Source organism: Myxine glutinosa, chromosome 3 (genome assembly GCF_964187855.1).
Source record: "Myxine glutinosa chromosome 3, kmMyxGlut1.1, whole genome shotgun sequence".
NCBI lineage: Eukaryota > Metazoa > Chordata > Myxini > Myxiniformes > Myxinidae > Myxine > Myxine glutinosa.
In genome coordinates this window covers 4,629,232-4,650,458 of record NC_136263.1, presented here as the reverse complement: position 1 = coordinate 4,650,458, position 21,227 = coordinate 4,629,232, and the positions used below count along the sequence as shown (strand labels likewise).

General features: G+C 43.3%; 1 protein-coding gene across 1 annotated transcript in view; it reads left to right on the top strand.

Moving 5' to 3' along the window:
* LOC144891105 (bridging integrator 3-like) overlaps positions 1 to 21,227 on the top strand; it is a 158,924-nt gene that overhangs the window by 49,301 nt on the left and 88,396 nt on the right. The window lies entirely within an intron of this gene.

Below are 21,227 nucleotides of genomic sequence, written 5' to 3'. Positions count from 1 at the left end.
GCAGTAGTAGCTGCTCTCCTGTAGTAGTCTCTTTCCAGTCTCCAGTGTGCAGTAGCAGCCGCTCTCCAGTTGTAGCCGCTCTCCAGTAGTAGTCTCTCTCCAGTCTCCAATGTGCAGTTGTAGCCGCTCTCCAGTAGTAGTCTCTCTCCAGTCTCCAATGTGCAGTAGTAGCCGCTCTCCTGTAGTAGTCTCTCTCCAGTCTCCAATGTGCAGTAGTAGCCGCTCTCCAGTAGTAGTCTCTCTCCAGTCTCCAGTGTGCAGTAGTAGCCGCTCTCCAGTAGTAGCCGCTCTTCAGTAGTAGTCTCTCTCCAGTCTCCAGTGTGCAGTAGTAGCCGCTCTCCAGTAGTAGCCGCTCTCCAGTAGTAGTCTCTCTCCAGTCTCCAATGTGCAGTAGTAGCCGCTCTCCTGTAGTAGTCTCTCTCCAGTCTCCAATGTGCAGTAGTAGCCGCTCTCCAGTAGTAGTCTCTCTCCAGTCTCCAGTGTGCAGTAGTAGCCGCTCTCCAGTAGTAGCCGCCCTTCATTAGTAGTCTCTCTCCAGTCTCCAGTGTGCAGTAGTAGCCGCCTGAACTACCGCTCTCCACCCCTTGCTTTCCCAGGTGAGGCTATATGTTGTGCTTCTTCCAAAGAGATTGCCGTTTCCATTAGATCCTTCTCTGCCGTTTGCTTCCAATCTGGCTCTTGGTCCACCCACCAGTTTTGGACTGTTCATCTTGCTTTGGTATATTCTTTTTCCTCATCTTCCCCCCTCCATTCTTTCAATGTGTCCAAACCTTTTCAATCAAGATATACATATTCTCGCACTCACTGGAAGTTGTTCGTCTTTCTCTGACCTCTCCATTTCTTTTGAAATAATCCCATTTTAGTTTGAGCTTATTCTTATCCAATGTCTTCATTTTTACTTTTGAAAAAAAAAAAATTTTTTTCCTCTTTTTCTACAAAAAAGTATTACAGGCCCAAATTTCCCTTCACACGGTGGATATTTTGCTGATCAACTCGTTTAATTTGTCGAACAATGTATGTTAAAGATGCCCTGTGAAGATCCGGTTCAGAAAGACTTGCTTGACCCATTTGGTGGCCACATGTCATGCTTCCGGATGATGACCTCAAACGTATGTATCTCCTTTGGTAGAGATAAATCGAAGGATTTGTCATCTGGAAAGAAGGATGTGTTGGTCATATGGCTGTGGCTGTGTAAGCTCCAGTTCAAATGTGCTTGAAATTATGTGAAGTGGATTTGAATGCGCATCGTCTGTATGAAGTGTAGGTTTGTTTTGTTGAAAAACCAGAAGCTTGTTAAGGTTGATCGATACCGCATGCCCTTGTCATGTTTATTTGTGCCGGTGCTCCGATTCAATAATGTCCTAAAGGGAAACAGGACACTTTGATGGGAGTTTGATGTTCGTGTTGGATAAACGAGTGTTTATGAATAGTCGAGTTTGGGTGTTTATGGTTCGTCGAGTTTTATGGTTAGTCGAGTTTGGGTGTTTATGGTTAGTCGAGTTTCGGTGTTTATGGTTAGTCGAGTTTGGGTGTTTCTGGTTAGTCGAGTTTGGGTGTTTATGGTTAGTCGAGTTTGGGTGTTTATGGTTAGTCGAGTTTGGTTGTTTATGGTTTGTTGGGTTTGGGTGTTTATGAATAGTCGAGTTTGGGTGTTTATGGTTAGTCGAGCTTGCATGTTTCTGGTTAGTCGAGTTTGGGTGTTTATGGTTAGTCGAGTTTGGGTGTTTATGTTTAGTTGGGTTTGGGTGTTGTTACGGATTCGTCACTTCCGTTGTTGTGGTTTTCATCCACTTGAAACATTTTTGGATGTATGTACTATTATTGTTCTCGATGTATGTACTATGTACTTGATTATTTTTTTTTGGTACTATTATTGTTCTCGTTTAAGTGAAATAGGGATCACTGTTTTCAAAAGGTAAAAAAAGTTAGTGTTTCAGAAGAAACCGAAAACCGGACCGGGAACCGGACGAAGAAGAGGAAGAAGAAGAGAAAGAAGAGGCGGAGCAAGTGAGGTCGGAGAAGGAGCCGAGCTGCTTGGAGGTCTGGAGCAAACGCTGGTGAACGGGGGTCACTGGCGAACTTTGGGGTTTCCTGGGAAAGGGATTCCTGCGACAGAGTTGTTATCGCTGTGCCTGATAGGTTTTGCGGTTGATTCCGAAGAGAATCATTGGAGTGCCGTTACGTCTCGAGAACGGACCGTTGGTCATTTTGCCTCACGCCTGATTTCGCATCGCTCCAGGTTTTTCACTTCGCCTCAACCATTTCACCGCATCCAGACATTAACCTGGTGTGTGTGTGTAACGTGGATTTTGAGTGTGAATTTGCGGTTCGCCGATTGGGAGCCGTTGAACGTCCATACCCGAAGGTGTGATTTCCCAGCCGCCTCTTGAGGACACTTTTGCCTATCTTTGGCAGTGTGACTGTCAACCGAACGGGATTCTGGTCTCGATACAACATCATTCTGACGATCACTGGAGCGTGGATCGACTTTGGTTTGAAGCTGGGACAGAGACATTGGGAATGTTATTTTCGCTCACTTGGAGCACAGTGAGTTATATTGTACGAAACTGATGGTACCATCATAGGAATGATATATTGGTTGTGCAATTGATTAATATTGTTATTGTACTGTTATTCTTGTGTGACCTTAATACAATACTTGTTTGTTGGTAACAATTGGTGTGGTTTCACCATTGATCTTTGACATTCAGAATAACACGTCTTTCTGCCGTGACTCCTCTCGGGGCTCGGAGGTACACCGTGACCGGGTTCGGGGAGTAGCACGTAACAGTGTTTATGAATAGTCGAGTTTGGGTGTTTGTGGTTAGTCGAGCTTGCGTGTTTCTTGTTAGTCGAGTTTGGGTGTTTATGGTTAGTTGGGTTTGGGTGTTTATGAATAGTCGGGTTTGGGTGTTTATGAATAGTCGAGTTTGGGTGTTTATGAATAGTCGAGTTTGGGTGTTTATGAATAGTCGAGTTTGGGTGTTTATGAATAGTCGAGTTTGGTTGTTTATGAATAGTTGAGTATGTGTGTTTATGGTTAGTCGAGTTTGGGTGTTTCTGGTTAGTCGAGTTTGGGTGTTTATGGTTCTTTGAATTTGGGTGTTTATGGTTTGGGTTTGGTTGTTTATTGGGTTTATTGGGTTTGGTTGTTTATGGTTAGCCAAGTTTGGGTGTTTCTGGTTAGTTGAGTTGAACAGAACATTGACTGTAGTTTGTACTCTACTCTCCACCACACTGACAATGACTGTTTTAACTGATGTCGATTCAAGTCAAATGTGTTTTATTTTTATTTGTTAAATCACTCTCGAGTGTCGTTGGAGGAACGTTACAATTTCCTAATTCTTTTCGTTTTGTACGTCTTTATTAATTTACTTGTTTATTTTTGCTGTTAATTTGGAAGCTTTGATGGACAGATCGTTTGTCTCTGCCATTACTCTTTGGTCGTCTCAAACACATTCCACCTGCTATGTGGATGTACTGTCTGTATTTTAATGATGTATATGTCTCATTTAATAGTACAAGGGACAAACTAGTAATTCCTAATCAATTGACAGTCGTCTAATGAAGATGCATTTTGCCTTTTATTGGATGTGAGAGAAGGGAGGTGGGGAGGGGACGGATTGTAGCGGGAGAATGGTTATGGTTTAATATAATTGGGCAATTTTATGTATATTATATTATCTGTTTGATGTTTCGCAATAACATTTTGGCATTTCAATGGTACATGGAAACAGTGATTTATTTTTTAAATAGCAATTTTTGAGGCTCATTTAAGGAGCTTCAAGAGTTCAAATCTGGTTCTCCAAACTCTGTACGAACGGGTGACCATCATTACCTTACCTTTAAAAAAAACCCACATTGCTACCACTCATGTATGTCTCTGGCACATCCATACTAAAAACGTGTGTGCGCGTGTGTGTGTGTGTATGTGTGTGTTTTTGTGTATGTGTGTGTTTATGTGTATGTGTTTGGGTGTGTGTGTGTGTGTGTGTGTGTGACTGTGTGTGTGACTGTGTGTGTGTGTGTGTGTATGTGTGTGTGTGTGTGTGTGTATGTATGTGTGTTTATGTGTGTGTGTGTGTGTGTGTGTGTGTGTGTGTGTGTGACTGTGTGTGTGTGCGTTTATGTGCATGTGTGTGTGTGTGTGTGTGTGTGACTGTGTGTGTGTGTGTATGTGTGTGTTTTTGTGGGTGTGTGTGTGTGTATGTGTGTGTGTGTGTGTGTATGTGTGTGTTTTTGTGTGTGTGTGTGTATGTGTGTGTGTTTATGTGTGTGTGTGTGTGTGTGTGTGTGTGTATGTGTGTGTTTTTGTGTGTGTATGTGTGTGTGTGTGTGTGTTTATGTGCGTGCGTGTGTGTGTGTGTGTGTTTATGTATGTGTGTATGTGTGTGTGTGTGTGTTTATGTGCATGTGTGTGTGTGTGTGTGTGTGTGTGTGTGTGTGTGTGTGTGTTTATGTGTGTGTGTTTATGTGTGTGTGTGTTTATGTGTATGTGTTTATGTGTGTGTGTGTTTATGTGTATGTGTTTATGTGTGTGTGTTTATGTGTGTGTGTGTTTATGTGTGTGTGTTTATGTGTGTGTGTGTGTGTGTGTGTGTGTGTGTGTGTGTGTGTGTGTGTGTGTGTGTGTGTGTGTGTTTATGTGTGTGTGTTTATGTGTGTGTGTGTTTATGTGTATGTGTTTATGTGTGTGTGTTTATGTGTGTGTGTGTTTATGTGTATGTGTGTGTGTGTGTGTGTATGTGTGTGTGTGTGTGTGTGTGTTTATGTGTGTGTGTTTATGTGTGTGTGTGTTTATGTGTATGTGTTTATGTGTGTGTGTGTTTATGTGTATGTGTTTATGTGTGTGTGTTTATGTGTGTGTGTGTTTATGTGTGTGTGTTTATGTGTGTGTGTGTGTGTGTGTGTGTGTGTGTGTGTGTGTGTGTGTGTGTGTGTGTGTGTGTTTATGTGTGTGTGTTTATGTGTGTGTGTGTTTATGTGTATGTGTTTATGTGTGTGTGTTTATGTGTGTGTGTGTTTATGTGTATGTGTGTGTGTGTGTGTGTATGTGTGTGTGTGTGTGTGTGTGTGTGTGTGTGACTGTGTGTGTATGCACGCATGCGAGGGTGACACATTTGCGGGATCGTTGAGGAGGTCGAATTGTACAAGCAGTATGTGATGAGTTCTCTTTATCCAGAAGGGTACACTGGTGACCTGATGTTGATGACACTGGACTGGCATTATCCAAGGTTGTTGTTTCAAGTCCAGCCAAATGCAGAAATATTTGAGATTTGGGTTCCAAACTTCATTAAGTCTATACGTGATACCAGTCCACTCACTTTGCTCGATTCGGTTATTCCCTTACCATGTTACAGGAGGTCATTCTAAGTGATTATGGGTCTGAACCTTCCTCTGTACATTGGAGCGCACACCTTTGCCAGGCTGAACAGCTTTCGTTTTATATCCTATTGATAGGCTGGATCTGGATGCAGACCCGAATGAAATTCAAATCAGCTTGTTCTTGTCGCCTACCCATCCTGTCCAGCAAGTTTCGTCCGAATCTGTGCACAACATTTTGAGATATCCTGCTCACAGACAGACAGCCAGGGGTGAAAACATAACCTCCATCCATCTTTGGTGGCAGAGATAATAACTGAACAAATCGATTTGGGTCACTTCTTTGTCACATTATTGGAGCCACAATATCTTTCTTTGAATATGTGGTTTCTATATGCAGTGCATTCAGAAAGTATTCAGACCCCTTCACTTTTTCACATTTTGTTATGTTGCAGCGTTATGCTGAAATCGTTTAAATTCACTTTTTCCCTCATCAATCTACACTCAATACCCCATAATGACAAAGAGAAAACAGGATTTCAGAAAGTTTTGCAAATTTATTAAAAAGAAAAAACTGAAATATCACATTGACATAAGTATTCAGACCCTTAAGTCAGTACTTAGCTGAAGCACCTTTGGCAGCGATTACAGCCTCGAATCTTCTTGGGTATGACGCGACAAGCTTTGCACACCTGGATTTGGGGATTTTCTGCCATTCTTCTCTACAAATCCGTTCAAGCTCTGTCAGGTTGGATGGGGACCGTCGGTGGACAGCCATTTTCAGGTCTCTCCAGAGATGTTCGATTGGGTTCAAGTCAGGGCTCTGGCTGGACCACTCAAGGACCTTCACAGAGTTGTCCCTAAGCCACTCCTGCGTTGTCTTGGCTGTGTGCTTAGGGTCATTGTCCTGTTGGAAGGTGAACCTTCGGCCCAGTCTGAGGTCCTGAGCGTTCTGTTTCAGGTTTTCATTAAGGATATCTCTGTACTTTGCTCCGTTCGTTGTTCCCTCAACCCTGACCAGTCTCCCAGTCCCTGCTGCTGAAAAACACCTCCACAGCATGACGCTGCCACCACCATGCTTCACCGTTGTGATGGTATTGGGCAGGTGATGAGCGGTGCCTGGTTTCCTCCAGACATGACGCTTAGAATTGAGGCCAAGCAGTTCAATCTTGGTTTCATCAGACCACAGAATCTTGTTTCTCACAGTCTGAGAGTCCTTTAGGTGCTTTTTTGCAAACTCCAAGTGGCTTTCATGTGTTTTTCAGTGAGGAGAAGCTTCCATCTGGCCACTCTGCCATAAAGCCCAGATCAGTGGAGTGTTGCAGTGATGGTTGTCCTTCTGGAAGTTTCTGCCATCTCCACACAGGATCTCTGGAGCTCAGCCAGAGTGACCATCGGGGTCTTGGTCACCTCTCTTACCAAGGTCCTTCTCCCCCGATTGCTCAGTTTGGCCGGGCGGCCCCAGCTCTCGGAAGATTCCTGGTTGTTCCAAACTTCTTCCATTTAGGAATTGTGGAGGCCACTGTGCTCTTGGGAACCTTCAATGCAGCAGAATTTTTTTTGTAGGCTTCCCCAGATCTGGGCCTCGACACAATCCTGTCTCTGAGCTCTGCAGGCAGTTCCTTCAACCTCATGGCTTGGTTTTTGCTCTGATATGCATTGTCAGCTGTGAGACCTAATATAGACAGGTGTGTGCCTTTCCAAATCATGTCCAATCAATTGAATTTACCACAGGTAAACTCCAATCAAGGTATAGAAACATCTCAAATATGATCAAGAGAAATGGGAGGCACCTGAGCTAAATTTCAAGTGTCATAACAAAGGGTATGAATACTTATGTCAATGTGATATTTCAGTTTTTTCTTCTTAATAAATTTGCAAAACTTTCTAAAATCCTGTTTTCCCTTTGTCATTATGGGGTATTGAGTGTCGATTGATGAGGGAAAAATGAATTTAAACGATTTCAGCAGAAGGCTGCAACATAACAAAATGTGAAAAAAGTGAAGGGGTCTGAATACTTTCTGAATGCACTGTATATGAAGGTGGAGGTATATGTGATCAGCATCCTATTGGATGAAGATGAAATAGAATGACAAAGATTAGATGTTGAATTACTGGTGCTTGCTCTTGGCCCTCTGAGCCCTCGGTGTGTATTGTACATCTAAGAAGCTCCTTTGCATCTACTTATTCTCTTGTGCACCAATAATGCATTCATTTTGGTGCCTTGGTGTTTCGTCAGGGAGAGTACTGTGCAGCAGTTGTTTTTAAGGATTTGTAGAATGAAGACCTGTGAGAAGGCCGGATTTGGAATGCTAATCAAAATCACCAACTGTGTCGGCAGGAAATGGAACCAATAATGAAGTTGCTGCTTTGGTGAAAAATCAGTGACGTGTTGCTATGTGCAAATCATGTTGACTGCACACTGAGACGATCCCAGCCTGGTTTTGAGTGCTCTCCTGAAGTATGCAGCGGGTACCTTTGTGAATTGCCAGCTTTCTGCATTAGATGGTGCGGTCGGCAATTCAGGTCTACCTTTTGAACAGCCCACTGCCGGCTGTTCCTAGTCTCTCTCGCTCTCCTCCCCACCTCACCCCCCCCCCAACCCCAACCTTTCAAAAGAAGAATAAAATTGTAACTTTTGTTTTGGATTATTTTAAGAACTGCAAAGTAGGCCCAAGTTTTTTGTTTTTTTCATATATTTTTATTTAATTAAATATTGACCTCCATTTGTTGCATTTCTTGTGACCGATCAAACTGCGCATTGCAATCTTATCAGTTTGAAGCCTGGGATTTCCTGCTTTGCCATGGATAATGAGTGTGCATCGCAATTTAGTTCCTTCGGCAGTGGTTTTACTTTTTTGTGCCGATGCTTATTTGCTCTTATGGCACGGTAAGAGGAAGCAAACCTGAAAAATATGCTTAATGGAATCCTTCTTCAAAAAACAAGGCTGATGGTCCAACAACGGTGTAGCCGGGCTTGTTTGATGCTTTATTTGAAGAGGATAGTACGACCTGGGTGGAGATACCAGTTAGCAAGAAGCAAAGAATGTAAACATTAGTTTTTTTTACTTCAGGCATGGACATCCGGTTCGTGAATGATTTGGGTAAAAAAAAAAAACGGCGAATCTCAAACTATGAACCAATGAATTCCACGTTCCTGTGCCACCTTCAGTTGAACGTCAGGCATTGACATCAGGTTTGTGAAGGACTTGCACAAAAAATGGACCCAGTGTAAATGTTGCTATATCCGGTCGATGGCGAAACTGCAAATGGGGAATCCGCAAATGTCAGGGATGGAAATCCTAAGGTCATTTCATCATTCTGCTTTAAACTCAATATATTCCACACAGCATCATTCATCATTCCAATAACAAATTAATACTATAGTATTAATATATGAAAATCTAATGTTAAATCACGATTGTATTGAGATATTATCAAATCAGCGAATCGTCATCATCTGTTCACTTCCGGATTCGGGAGCAAGGTCCATGTCGATCGCATTTCAAAATCATAATTGTATTGAGGAATTTCTGAAACCTGCTACCTACCTTACAACACCTGCTGGGACCCAAAACGTTCCATACGTATAAGGTTATTGTATTTCCTTTTAGTAAAATATGAAACTCTAATGGTTACTAAACTCTGTACCCCTGTCATGTGACCAGATCCTCAGCTCTGATTGGTGTACATTTGTGGGGACATACTGACGGACAGACAAACGCTGTTCTAGACGGCATTGCCTTACAGGCTAAGCCGTAAAAACATTACAAAGACGAGATAAAGACTGTTTTGATGATGAAATCGAAATTGAGGGAAGGCTTACACATATGTACCATTCATGAACAATCCAAATGACTACGGCCTAAACTGTGAATTATTTGTCTGTCAATCGCCTATAGGTCACATTTTGTCTGTTTGTCTGTGAACAGGATATTTCAGAAAGTTGTGTCGGGTGTGTGACAAGGAAGAATCCATTCGATTTTGGTGAAGATCCGGACCTGGATACGAGAATTGAAATTTTTTTGAGTGATGCTTCACCATTGAGAGATGGTCCCAAAAACTATATATATATATATATATATATATATCACGTTAGTTCAAAATGTTGTTGACTAGTTAAGACAAAACTAGGTGGATGAGTTGGTTATGTGACAATAACAAGCTGATTAGAGTTTGGTTCACGTCTGGATCCAGATCCGGCCTGTCTGTGGATACAAAACATGGACCGTTCAGTCCGGCGGAGGTGTGTGCTCTACCGAGTGCCCTTCTTGTTACGTACTGTAAATGTGAGTTGGACTGTGAGTACGTCTATTAATTACTTATTCTTGGATCATGACTACGTCTATTAATTACGGAGCATTGGGACATACCTTTTAGACATTTTCCCTTTTAGACATTTTCCCTTTTCCCCTTAGATCTTTTAATACCACTTTAGACCATTTTGACCCTTTCAATTTTTTATGACCCTTTATATCCTTCAGGCCTTTTCACCCTTTAAACCTTTACTTTCTTTACACTCTTTACACTCTTTTCACCCTTTAGACTGCTTTGACCCTTTTAGACCATTTTAAAACCCTTCCAGACCCTTGAGACTCCAGAAGACCTTTACACACTTTAGCTTAGACCCCTTTACCCTAAGACCTTACAGACACTTTAGACTCTTTAAACCATTTCGACCTCTTAGGCTTGGATCCTTTAGACCTGCAACTACTTCTGGAACATACCCTTTAGACCTTTTATATCACTTTAGACATTTTTAGACCCCTTGTACTGCTAACCACTTTTACATCTGTGAGACCGATTAGACACCTTGACCCATTACACCGTCTTTAGACACTTTGACTCATTCGACCCTTTTGGCCCCGTAGACCCATTTCGACCCTAACTACTATTGGAAAATACTCTTTATATCTTTAGACCCTTAAACCCCATAAGACCCCTCCAGGGCCCTTTGGGACACTTAGACCATTTACACCCCTTAGACTCTTTAGATCTGTCGACCCATTCTACGCACACCGCGCAAACATCTGTCGTCTTCTTGCATTACACAGACTATACGTTTTCAGCAAGTAATGAGCGGTCTCCACCCACCCAGAGGTTGGGACTAGTCTGTTTGCTTGAACAGAATTTGCATATTGGGTCTCTGACTTGGTTCACCAATCAAAACCTTGAAACATAGAAACTTGGTTGGACAGGCTTTATCTGTGACAAGAACAACAACAACATGCATTTTAAGGCCATTTTCCCTGCTAGAGCGGGGGTTAGCCTTGCGGTCCCCATGACAATCTTCTCCATTTTGTCCTATTTTCTGCATCTCTCCTTGTTATAACCCCCTTGCCCACATTTCTTCTTCCACTATCTTTAGCCAAGTCTTTCTCAGTCTTCCCCATCCTCTACTTCATTCTACATTCATTTCCATCACTCTTCTCAACCAGTCACTTTCATCCTTCCTCAACACATGACCAAACAACACATGTGACAAGGACGAATTGATTTGATTTTGGTAAAGATCCGGATCTACAGACTTGGCATTTAATATGGATTTTTTTTTCTTGACTTGGGTTTACTTTCTGAACTCAGTATATCAATCTGGTGAGTTTCTTTTATGCTTCGGTGATTTATTGGTTGGAAGAACCATGTCACTGATTGTCTGTCGCAGCAAGAAGTCAATAACAGGATTATATCACAGGTGGCGTGACAAAAAGTACGGACATGTACATTTGACGATTGGCTTCACAATCGGGTATATCAGGGTTGTTGCGTTCTGTATTAGTGGAAAACAACTGCTGCACGTCTACAAGAGTTATTGCCGCTTCCTCTGGAGATGGTCCGTCAACTCGACAATGCTGTTTGTCATTGAGTGGTGGCTTTACGAAATTCCGGCATGAAGCAGCGTGCTATTGCTCGGCAGTATGGCATCACTCAAGGTCAGGTGTCAAAGATCCTGAAACGAAATGCTCAGAGGGGTGTCCCTACTCCAATACCGAGGCCAGAACGTCCCCGCAGAACCACAAGGAGGGACGATCACCAGCTGCACCGGTTAGTCCGCAATGGCCGTACCAAGTCAGCTAATCGGCATAGGGCTGAGTGGCAGCAACTGACAAATGTGCCTGTATCCAGAAGGCTAGTCAACCAACGACTGGTTCAAGCAGGCTATCGTGCCAGGCATCCCATGAGAAAGCCACGCCTGACCAGACAACATCACCAGCGCCGATTGCAGTGGGCCAGAGAGCACCGTCAATGGCAGCCAGGACAATAGAATCACGTGATCTTCAGTGGCGAGTCTAGATTTCTGGTCGATCGTCAAGATGGCCGCGTCCGAGTGTGCAGACAAGTGCATGAAGCCTACAACGAAGATTGTATAGTGCCAAGAGTCCAAGCTGGAGGTGGTGGGGTGACCGTTTGGGCTGCTTTTCATGCAGGGGGCAAAACTGACGTGGTCGTTCTGAATGGAAACCTGAACCAGTTCAAGTACAGGGCCATTCTGGAAGAAACATTGCTTCGGTTTGCTCATGCAGCCTTTCGAGGAAACTTTGTCTTCCAAGATGACAATGCACGGCCTCATCATGCTCACATGATCCAACACTTTCTTGCTGACCATGGTGCAGAGCATATGGAGTGGCCTGCCATGTCCCCGGATATGAATCCGATAGAGAACTTGTGGGCAGAATCAACGTGTCAAATAGACAACCTGGATCAGCAGCCATCCTCTGTGTGTGAATTTCAGCAGGCTATTGTCACTGCATGGCAAGCGATTCCTGTCCAAACCTTGGCAAATCTCGTGAACAGCATGCCTCAACGTGTACGTGCTCTCCTGAATGCTCGTGGGGGTTACACGAAGTACTGAACTGTAATTTTACTGTCAGTAATCCCAGTTGTAATTTAACTTTTGTTTTTGTTAAACAATTTTTTGGCTAATGTGCAAAATAAAGAGATACTTCTGGAAAACGTACAGAAGTTTAACACAGTACTGTCCATGAATTAAGTTCGATATCAGTTTACATCACTTTCAAGGATCAATTTATTTGCTTTGGAATGTCAAATGTGGTATTTGTTTCTTTTAAAGGTCACATTAACAAAATCTAGAATAATTTCGACATAATTCCAATGAACTTTTGGTTCCAAGTCATCTTGAAAAGTAAGTTCACCCCCACAAAAAAATATTCCATATTAAATGCCAAGTCTGTATATACGAGAATTTATTTTGTGTGATTCTTCACCTTTGTGATACGGGGCCAAAATCGAATATGTAGCACGAAATCTCAAAAAATTATGGACGGATTGCAACAAAACGTGGTGGATGAGTTGGCTGGGTGATGAGAACAAGCCAATTCGATTTTGGTTCTGGTTCGGATGCAGATCCCGTCTATCAGTGGGATACAAAACGTGAACTGTCCAACCTGGCTGAGGTATGCTCTCCACCGAGTGGTGCTGGCGAGATGCAATGTTTCAGAATGAGCGAGGAATACAAGCATGCGGAGAAGTTTGTGAACCTGGCACTTAATAAATATAGTCAAAATCCAAAGCTGAAACTCCGATAGTGATGTATTCGTGAAAAAAAACAATTTTCTGCACTGTCAAAGGATTATGGATCAGCTTTGCATATTAGTGAGTGCACATTGGAACGCAGGCAGGAAGAGGACATCAGGATACTTTGGTGTAGACTTATTTAAATTACACGGACATGAATTCACGATGGACAAATCCAACAAACACCATTTTGGATTTCAATCTGCTATCTCAGAATCGTGAGCTTTGAGCTCAGATAGTTGCCCTACTTGAAACAGTCCAACCCCAAACCACAGAATGTGCATGCTTCAAAAGTCACATGTCCTTGTCGGCATGACCATATTTTTCCTCTTCTTGCACAATTCCATTGGCTTCCTTTACCCTTAAGAATTAATTATAACTTAGTGGATTTTCCATGGATTCCTGATTGATTATCTTGAATTTCCTCATTTCGTTTCACCAAACTTTCGTTCCTTATCAACGAACTGCTTGGTAAATAAGCAAAATAGGAAAATGGGATGCATTTATGTATATGGTGATGGAAAAAGACAAAGTAGGTTTGAAGATGGTCGAGTTAAGGGGTATGAAGTGAGAAAGAGAGACGGGGCAGGGGAGCAAAGATTTTATCTGCGAATGCGGGTTTCAGATGGTGGAGCGGAGCCCTCCTAAGTCTCGGTGTGTGTGTGTGTGTGTGTGTGTGTGTGTGTGTGTGTGTGTGTGTGTGTGTGTGTGTGTGTGTGTGATTATATATGCATATATACACACACAGGGTGTTCTAAAAAGACCCGGACAACATTGGTTGTTAATATATTTAGTCCCACGAATGATACAACGATACCTTTTGGTTTACATGATACAGAAACTCAGAGTTTTGTGCACACCATCAATACACTTCAATGTGAGATCCGTTTGTCCCTCTCAAGACGGTACACAATTTCTTGCCATGTTCGGCTCAGCATGTTTTGCGTCCACCAGTGCGCACGCAGCTGTGATCCGAGAATTAAGATCCTGCAGGTTTGCCACCTTAGTATTGTAGACAACATATTTGACAACCCCCCACAGAAAAAAACAAGGGGTTATGTCTGGTGATTGTGGGGCCAGGGGGTTGGTCTGTCTTGGCCAATCCAGCGACCTGGAAATTTTTTTCAGAAAAAATTGAAAAATTGAAAGAAAAAAAGAAAGAAATTCAGCATGGGTCAAACGACGAAAGTCCAATGAATCTGCACCTTATTGGCATAAACCTCCAGTGTTTTATGTAAAATCTTGTATACGGTGGTGGTTAGTAGGCCCAGTTCTCTGGATGTAAAATCCTGTGTACAGTGGTGGTTGGTAGGCCCAGTTCCCTGGATGTAAAATCCTGTGTAGAGTGGTGGTCGGTAGGCCCCGTTCTCTGTATGTAAAATCCTGTGTACAGTGGTGGTTGGTAGGCCCAGTTCCCTGGATGTAAAATCCTGTGTAGAGTGGTGGCCGGTAGGCCCCGTTCTCTGTATGTAAAATCCTGTGTACAGTGGTGGTTGGTAGTCCCAGTTCTCTGGATGTGCATCGGATTGATTTCCTGGGACTTTGATAAAATGATTCACACTCGTTCAACGTCTGCTGCACTTATGCTTGGTCCACCGGTACTTTTCTGTTTCTGACAACTTCCAGTCTCCTTAAACCCCTTGTACCACTGTCTGATACTAGTCCATAATGGCAGATTCCTTCCATACCTTGCATGGAAATTACGCTGAACTTGTGTGTCGGATCTCACTCGATGAACCTTTTGACGCACTCAGCTTTCTCCTGTGAAGTCGCCATTTTGTTTTTCAATTAAACCACCAGACCTGGAAATACAGAAAACTTTGAGTTTCTGTATCATAGAAAACAAAAGGGTATCATTGTATCATTGGTGGTACTAAATATATTAACAAGCAAAGTTGTCCAGGTATTTTTGGAACATCCTGTATGATTTTATATATATATAGATATATGTAAAGAGGAATCAAATTGCTGCGAGGGGCTAAGTGTGAAAAAATTCTGATTCAATACGGGGCTTGAACCACGGACCTCCGTTGATTACGCGTCAACTTAACACTGCGAGCTTTATAATGGCGTGTGTGTGTGTGTGTGTGTGTGTGTGTGTGTGTGTGTGTGTGTGTGTGTGTGTGTGTGTGTGTGTGTGTGTGTGTGTGTGTGTGTGTGTGTGTGTGTGTGTGTGTGCGCGCGCACACACACAGAGGACTGCCATGGAAAGATTTGCATATGTCATGTGCTCGTCAGGTACGTGCGGTGGCTCTATACCTTACATACATGTCACAATGTCACATGTATCCTCGTGTTTCCATATGTTTATTATGTGTATGTTGTACTTTAATCTGTGTTGCTGCTTTTATAGAAAGGAAACATTTCATAAGGAAGGCTTCATCAAGGTGTTTTTCTCTTTAAGCTGTAGTTTGGGTGATTGGGGGGGGGGGGGGGGGCTTGGGGTGGAGGTCAGTTAAGAGTTTTGCTCCAATGCCTGTTTTGTTTGTACTGAGGACTCTCAAGAAACTGGATTTGGCTCCACTCTTTTCCCCTATTTTGTATCTTTATCCCCCTCCCCCTCTCCCTTTCCCCATGCACCCTTCCACTTCCCCAACCCACTTGTCTCACATGTTTGTGACTCACATGTTTGTGACTCACATCACAGAAGGCAGCTGAGAGTAAAGAGCTCACGATCACAAAAGTTAAAGTTATCCTCATCTCTTCATTGATTTCATCAAGAAAGGCGGAACAAACAAACAAATATTTCAAATATTTCAACAAGTTCCTGTGCACCTGTGAAGTCCTTGGTGATTGAATATACCCGACTGTGTGGATCTGTCACTGATGCAGCACAGCACTAACTCATGTGTGATGTGGATGGGGGTGGTATCATAAAATACAAGTTTTCCTTTCTCGTGTTTGGGTGGGGATCGGAGGGGGCGGCCGAGGATCTAGGTGAATAGTCTCTACTGCACGTGGCAGTAAATATTGGAATACCGGTCTTCCATTCGGTGAATTCTATTTTCAAAACTTTGATGTAAGAATTGCTGAGAGCCACATCTGTTGGACGTGGTCAGACTCGGTGCTTGAATCCGTTGTTGAGTTATCGTGCTTGCTGTCTGAAATTCGGCCGCCCTTTGGTATATTTACAAACCTAATGCAGCTGCGGGATCGTACCCTGGTCGGGAAAGCCCGGTTCCATTGGAGCAGCTGTCCTTCTCGTGGAACATAATGGCTGGATGGAAATGATGTCTCAGTCTTGGAAATGATACGAATGTTCCCTTACAAAACAAGATCGCTAAAACGACCGTCTTTTCACGTCCCCTCGGTTTTGAAGAGGCTGCCTCTCTGTTCGCTTGTCTGAAAGGTTGATTACTTTTCTAATTACCTCCTCCACAAAGGGTGGATGGACGTTATGTTTTCACCCCTGTCGGTCTGTTTGTTACTTGGCGATTTTTTTTTTTTTAAACAAGTATGTCGATCACTCGTGTGTGTGTGTGTGTGTGTGTGTGTGTGTGTGTGTGTGTGTGTGTGTGTGTGTGTGTGTGTGTGTGTGTCCGTGTGTCCGTGTGTCCGTGTGTCCGTGTGTGTCCGTGTCCGCCTGCTTACTTAAATACTTGCCTATAGCTCACAATTTTAAACTGATCTTCACGAAACTACACCAAATAGTAAAGTTCATGTTCTGACAAAATCCTATTTATTTTTGAGGTTCAAAAGGTCAACATAGGCCAAAGGTCAACAACAATTTCAAATTTCTAAAATCCTCAATTTTCATCCGATTGACTTGAAATTTGAATAGGATTTACAAATCAGCTAACTGAATTCAACCACCAACTATTTTTAAGATCAGCATAGGCCAAAAGGTCAACAGAGGCCAAAGGTCAACCACTTTTTTCAAATTTCTAAAACCCTCAATTTTCATCCGATTGATTTGAAATTTGAATAGGATTTTCATATTAGCTAACTGAATTCAACCACCAATTATTTTTAAGATCAGCAATGGCCAAAAGGTCAACATAGGCCAAAGCTCAACCACTTTGTTTCGAATTTCTAAAATCCTGAATTTTCATCCGATTGACTTAAAATTTGAATCGGACTTTCATATCAGCGAACTGAATTCAACCACCAACTATTTTTGAGATCAGAATAGGCTAAAAGGTCAACATAGGCCAAAGGTCAACAACAATTTCAAATTTCTAAAATCCTCAATTTCATCCGATTGACTTGAAATTTGAATAGGACTTTCATATCAGCGAACTGAATTCAACCACCAACTATTTTTGTGATCAATATAGGCCAAAAGGTCAGCATAGGCCAAAATGTCAGCATAGGCCAAAGATCAACTACTTTTTTTCAAATTATTAAAATCCTCAATTCTCAACCGATTGACTTGAAATTTGAATCGGATTGTCATATCAGCTAACTGAATTCAACCACCAACTATTTTTGAGGTCAGCGTAGACCCAAAAGGTCAACATAGGCCAAAGGTCAACAACAATTTCAAATTTCTAAAATCCTCAATTTTTATCTGATTGACTTGAAATTTGAATATAATTTACATATCAGCTTACTGAAACCAACCACCAACTATTTTAGGTCAACATAGGCCAAATTTCTAAAATTGGCAATTTTCATCCAATTAACTTAAACTTTGAAGACGATTTGCATAGCAGGCCACGGAATTCAACCACTAATTATTTTTGAGGTCAAAAGGATGCTCTACTGAGTGTCATTATACTTTGTTCTATTTTGCCAAGTGTCGCTACATGAGTGATTTTTCATCTGTCTGTTTGTTACCTCTGCCACCAAGGGTGGATGGAGGTTATGTTTTCAACCCTGTCTGTTTGTCTGTCTGTCTCTGTTTGTTACCTTCGCCACCAAGGGTGGATGGAGGTTATGTTTTCACCCCTGTCTGTCTGTCTGTCTGTTTGTTTGTCCGTTTGTCCGTTTGTGAACAAAATATCTCAAAAAGTTTTTGTGAAAAAAGGACGAAATGATTAGATTTTGGTGAAGATCCGGATTCGGATCCGGCTACTAGAATTTTTAAAGTGATTCTTCACCATTGGGAGATCGGGCCAAAAACTATACATAGCAGGATATCTCAAGAAGTTACAGACAGATTTGGACGAAACTTGGTGGACGAGTTGGTTCGGTGACGAGAACAAGCCCATTCGATTTTTGTTCAGGTCCGAATCCAGATCCGGCCTATCAGTGGCCTGATAGATCAGATCAAAGCATAAGCTGTTCAGCCTGGCGGAGGTATGTGCTCTACCGAGTACCATTCTAGTTCTTCTTGCACTTGAGGAATCATGTTTGAAGTAGTTTAAAGCTTGTCCTTGAAAGCAGACTGTTGGTAATGTTTCCCCTGGCATTATGGAGAATTAGCTCGCATTGAAATCTGAGACAAGGCGGCAAATTGATGTCTGACTGTTGGGTCTTCCATAAATTTGTTTGGTGATAAACAACACTCAACTTTCAGACAATCTTGCCGTTTTTGGCTCTGAGGTGCTGTGCCAATGCGTTGCAGGGGTCTGCATGTTCAGGATCGGGTTGGGCTGTTTATTGTTTTTTGTTCAGGATTGGGTTTATTGCTGTCATTTGAGCACAAAGCTCATGCTGCTTGGATCTCGGTCATTCCTGTCTGACTTCTCCTACTTTCTGACCCAGCTATGTTCCCTCTCCCCCTCAATCCTCCTCCTTGGTGATTTCAATATCCACATGGACTCCACTGACCACGATAACCACTGACTTCACTGATCTACTCATCTGCTTTAACCTCACTCAACATGTCAACTTTCCTACCCATAACCGTGGTCACATTTTGGACCTTGTCTGCTCTACTGGACTAATTTTGCACCATCTCTCTGGCTCCGACCTCACCCTCTCTGACCACCTAGCCATCACTCTGACCATCAACATCCCCACCCCAGCACCAAGGCATTATCGCACTATCAACTTCTGTAAGCTAAACGCTCTTTCACCTACCTCATTCTCATCCACCCTCTCTGAAAAAATGTCCACTTCTCCCTTCGTTGACCTCCACACCCCTTCTGACCTCACTGATTACTACAACCACACTCTATGAAAACCAAAACAGTTTCTTTCACCCATTCTGCTCCCTGGTTTACCCCTGAACTCCGCCTGATGAAAACTCGTGCTTGCCAACTTGAAAGACTCCGCAATAAAACAGGTCTCACAGTTCACTCCCAGGCCTACAAGGACCACCTACAACACTATAAAGATGCCCTCTCCCGCACCCGCTCCGCCTACTACACTCAAATTACCCACTCTGGCTCCGGAAACCCAAAAGCACTCTTCTCTACAATAAACAAACTCCTCAGCCCCCTGAACACCACCACCCAGTCATTCACAGTAGACAACTGCATCTCCTTCCTTTCATTCTTCCAACGCAAAATTGAAAACATCTACAACAGCTTAACCACCACCGCACCTGCTCCCCCTCAAACCACCTGCCCCCCCTTATCCTGCCATCCCCTGTCTCAATTCTCCACAGTCTCCCCTACTGACCTCTCTGAACTCCTCATAGGAATGAAAACTGCCACCTGCACTCTGGACCCCATCCACTCCAGCTTTGTCAAGGCCTCCCTTCCTGCTCTCTCTCCACTTATCACTGCAACAATAAACTCCTCCCTGTCTACAGGCATCGTCCCACCATCCCTCAAAATTGCTGCTGTTACCCCCATTCTGAAAAAACCTGGACTAAACCCTGACACCCTAAATAACTTCAGACCCATCTCCAACCTACCCTTTCTGTCAAAAGTTTTGGAACGCGCTGTAGCCACTCAACTCAAACATCACCTCTCTGCCAATAACCTGCATGAAACATTCCAATCCGGATTCTGCTCCAACCACAGTACTGAAACTGCTCTCCTCAAAATCACCAACGACCTTCTCCTCTCCTCTGAAGCTGGCAACCTCAACATTCTCATTATCCTCGACCTCAGCGCCGCCTTTGACACCATCGATCACACCATCCTCCTCACCCGACTTGAAACCACCTTTAACATGACCGGCACTGCCCTCTCTTGGATTAAATCATACCTCTCTGACAGATGCCAGTTCATCTCCATCAATAACTGCAAATCCCCCACTGCTCCCCTCCCCCAAGGACCAAGGTGTCCCCCAAGGTTCAGTTCTTGGCCCCCTCCTCTTCATCCTTTACCTGTCCCCCCTTGGTCACTTAATCCGCCGTCATGGTCTCCAATTCCACTGCTTCGCCGATGACATCCAGCTTTTCATCTCCACCAAGTCCATCCCCACCGCCAGCCACTCTATCCTGACAAACTGCATCACTGAAATAAAATCCTGGCTTCAAATCAACTTCCTCAAACTTAACTATGATAAATCTGAAATAATCATCATTGGCCCAAAAACGCTCATAAAATCCACCCATAACTTTGCCCTCAACATCGACGGTATCCCAATATCCACCTCCCCTCACATCCGGAATCTTGGCATCATCTTTGACCAAACCCTCTCCTTCGACAAATACACTAAACAGATCACAAAGACAGCCTTCTTTCACCTGAAAAACATCGCCCGTCTCCGTCCATCCCTCTGCTCCGTGGCTGCAGAAACCCTCATCCATGCCTTCATCACCTCCCGTCTGGACTACTGCAACAGCCTCCTCTATGGTTCACCCTCAACAATCACCAATAAACTCCAATACATTCAGAACTCCGCTGCCCGTCTACTCACCCATTCCCGGACCCGTGACCACATCACCTCCGTCCTTTACAAGCTTCACTGACTCCCCATCTCCCAGAGAATCCAGTACAAAATCCTCCTCTTGACCTACAAAGCCCTCCATAACCTGGCCCCATCCTACCTGACTGACCTCCTCTCCAGACACACACACCCGCAACCTCCGCTTTGCTGGCGCCAACCTCCTGTCCCCCCCCCATCCAGACCAAATTCAGATCCTGGGGGGACAGGGCCTTCTCCATCGCTGCTCCCACCCTCTGGAACTCACTACCTCACACCATCAGAGACTCCTCCTCACTCACCACATTCAAAACATCACTCAAGACCCACCTGTTCAACACTGCATTCAACATTTAACCCACAGCATCTAACCCCTGACTATCTCCTCTCCTTCTCCCTCCTTTGTGCTTTGAATATTTCCCTATTGATTCTTCTTTTTTTGCAATTGTTTTTATGTTTTGCTCTGCATTATGTTTTGCACTCTGTCAAAGCGTCTTTGGGCTCCCTGAAAAGCACGATATAAAATATATGCATTATTATTATTATCATCAATGGTGGAAGCTCCTTTAACCAATCATCAATGGTGGACTTTGTGTGTGGAATCGTCCTTTTGAAAGCGTTTACCACACAACTCAGAATTCACACGTCATAGGAGATCAAGTAAT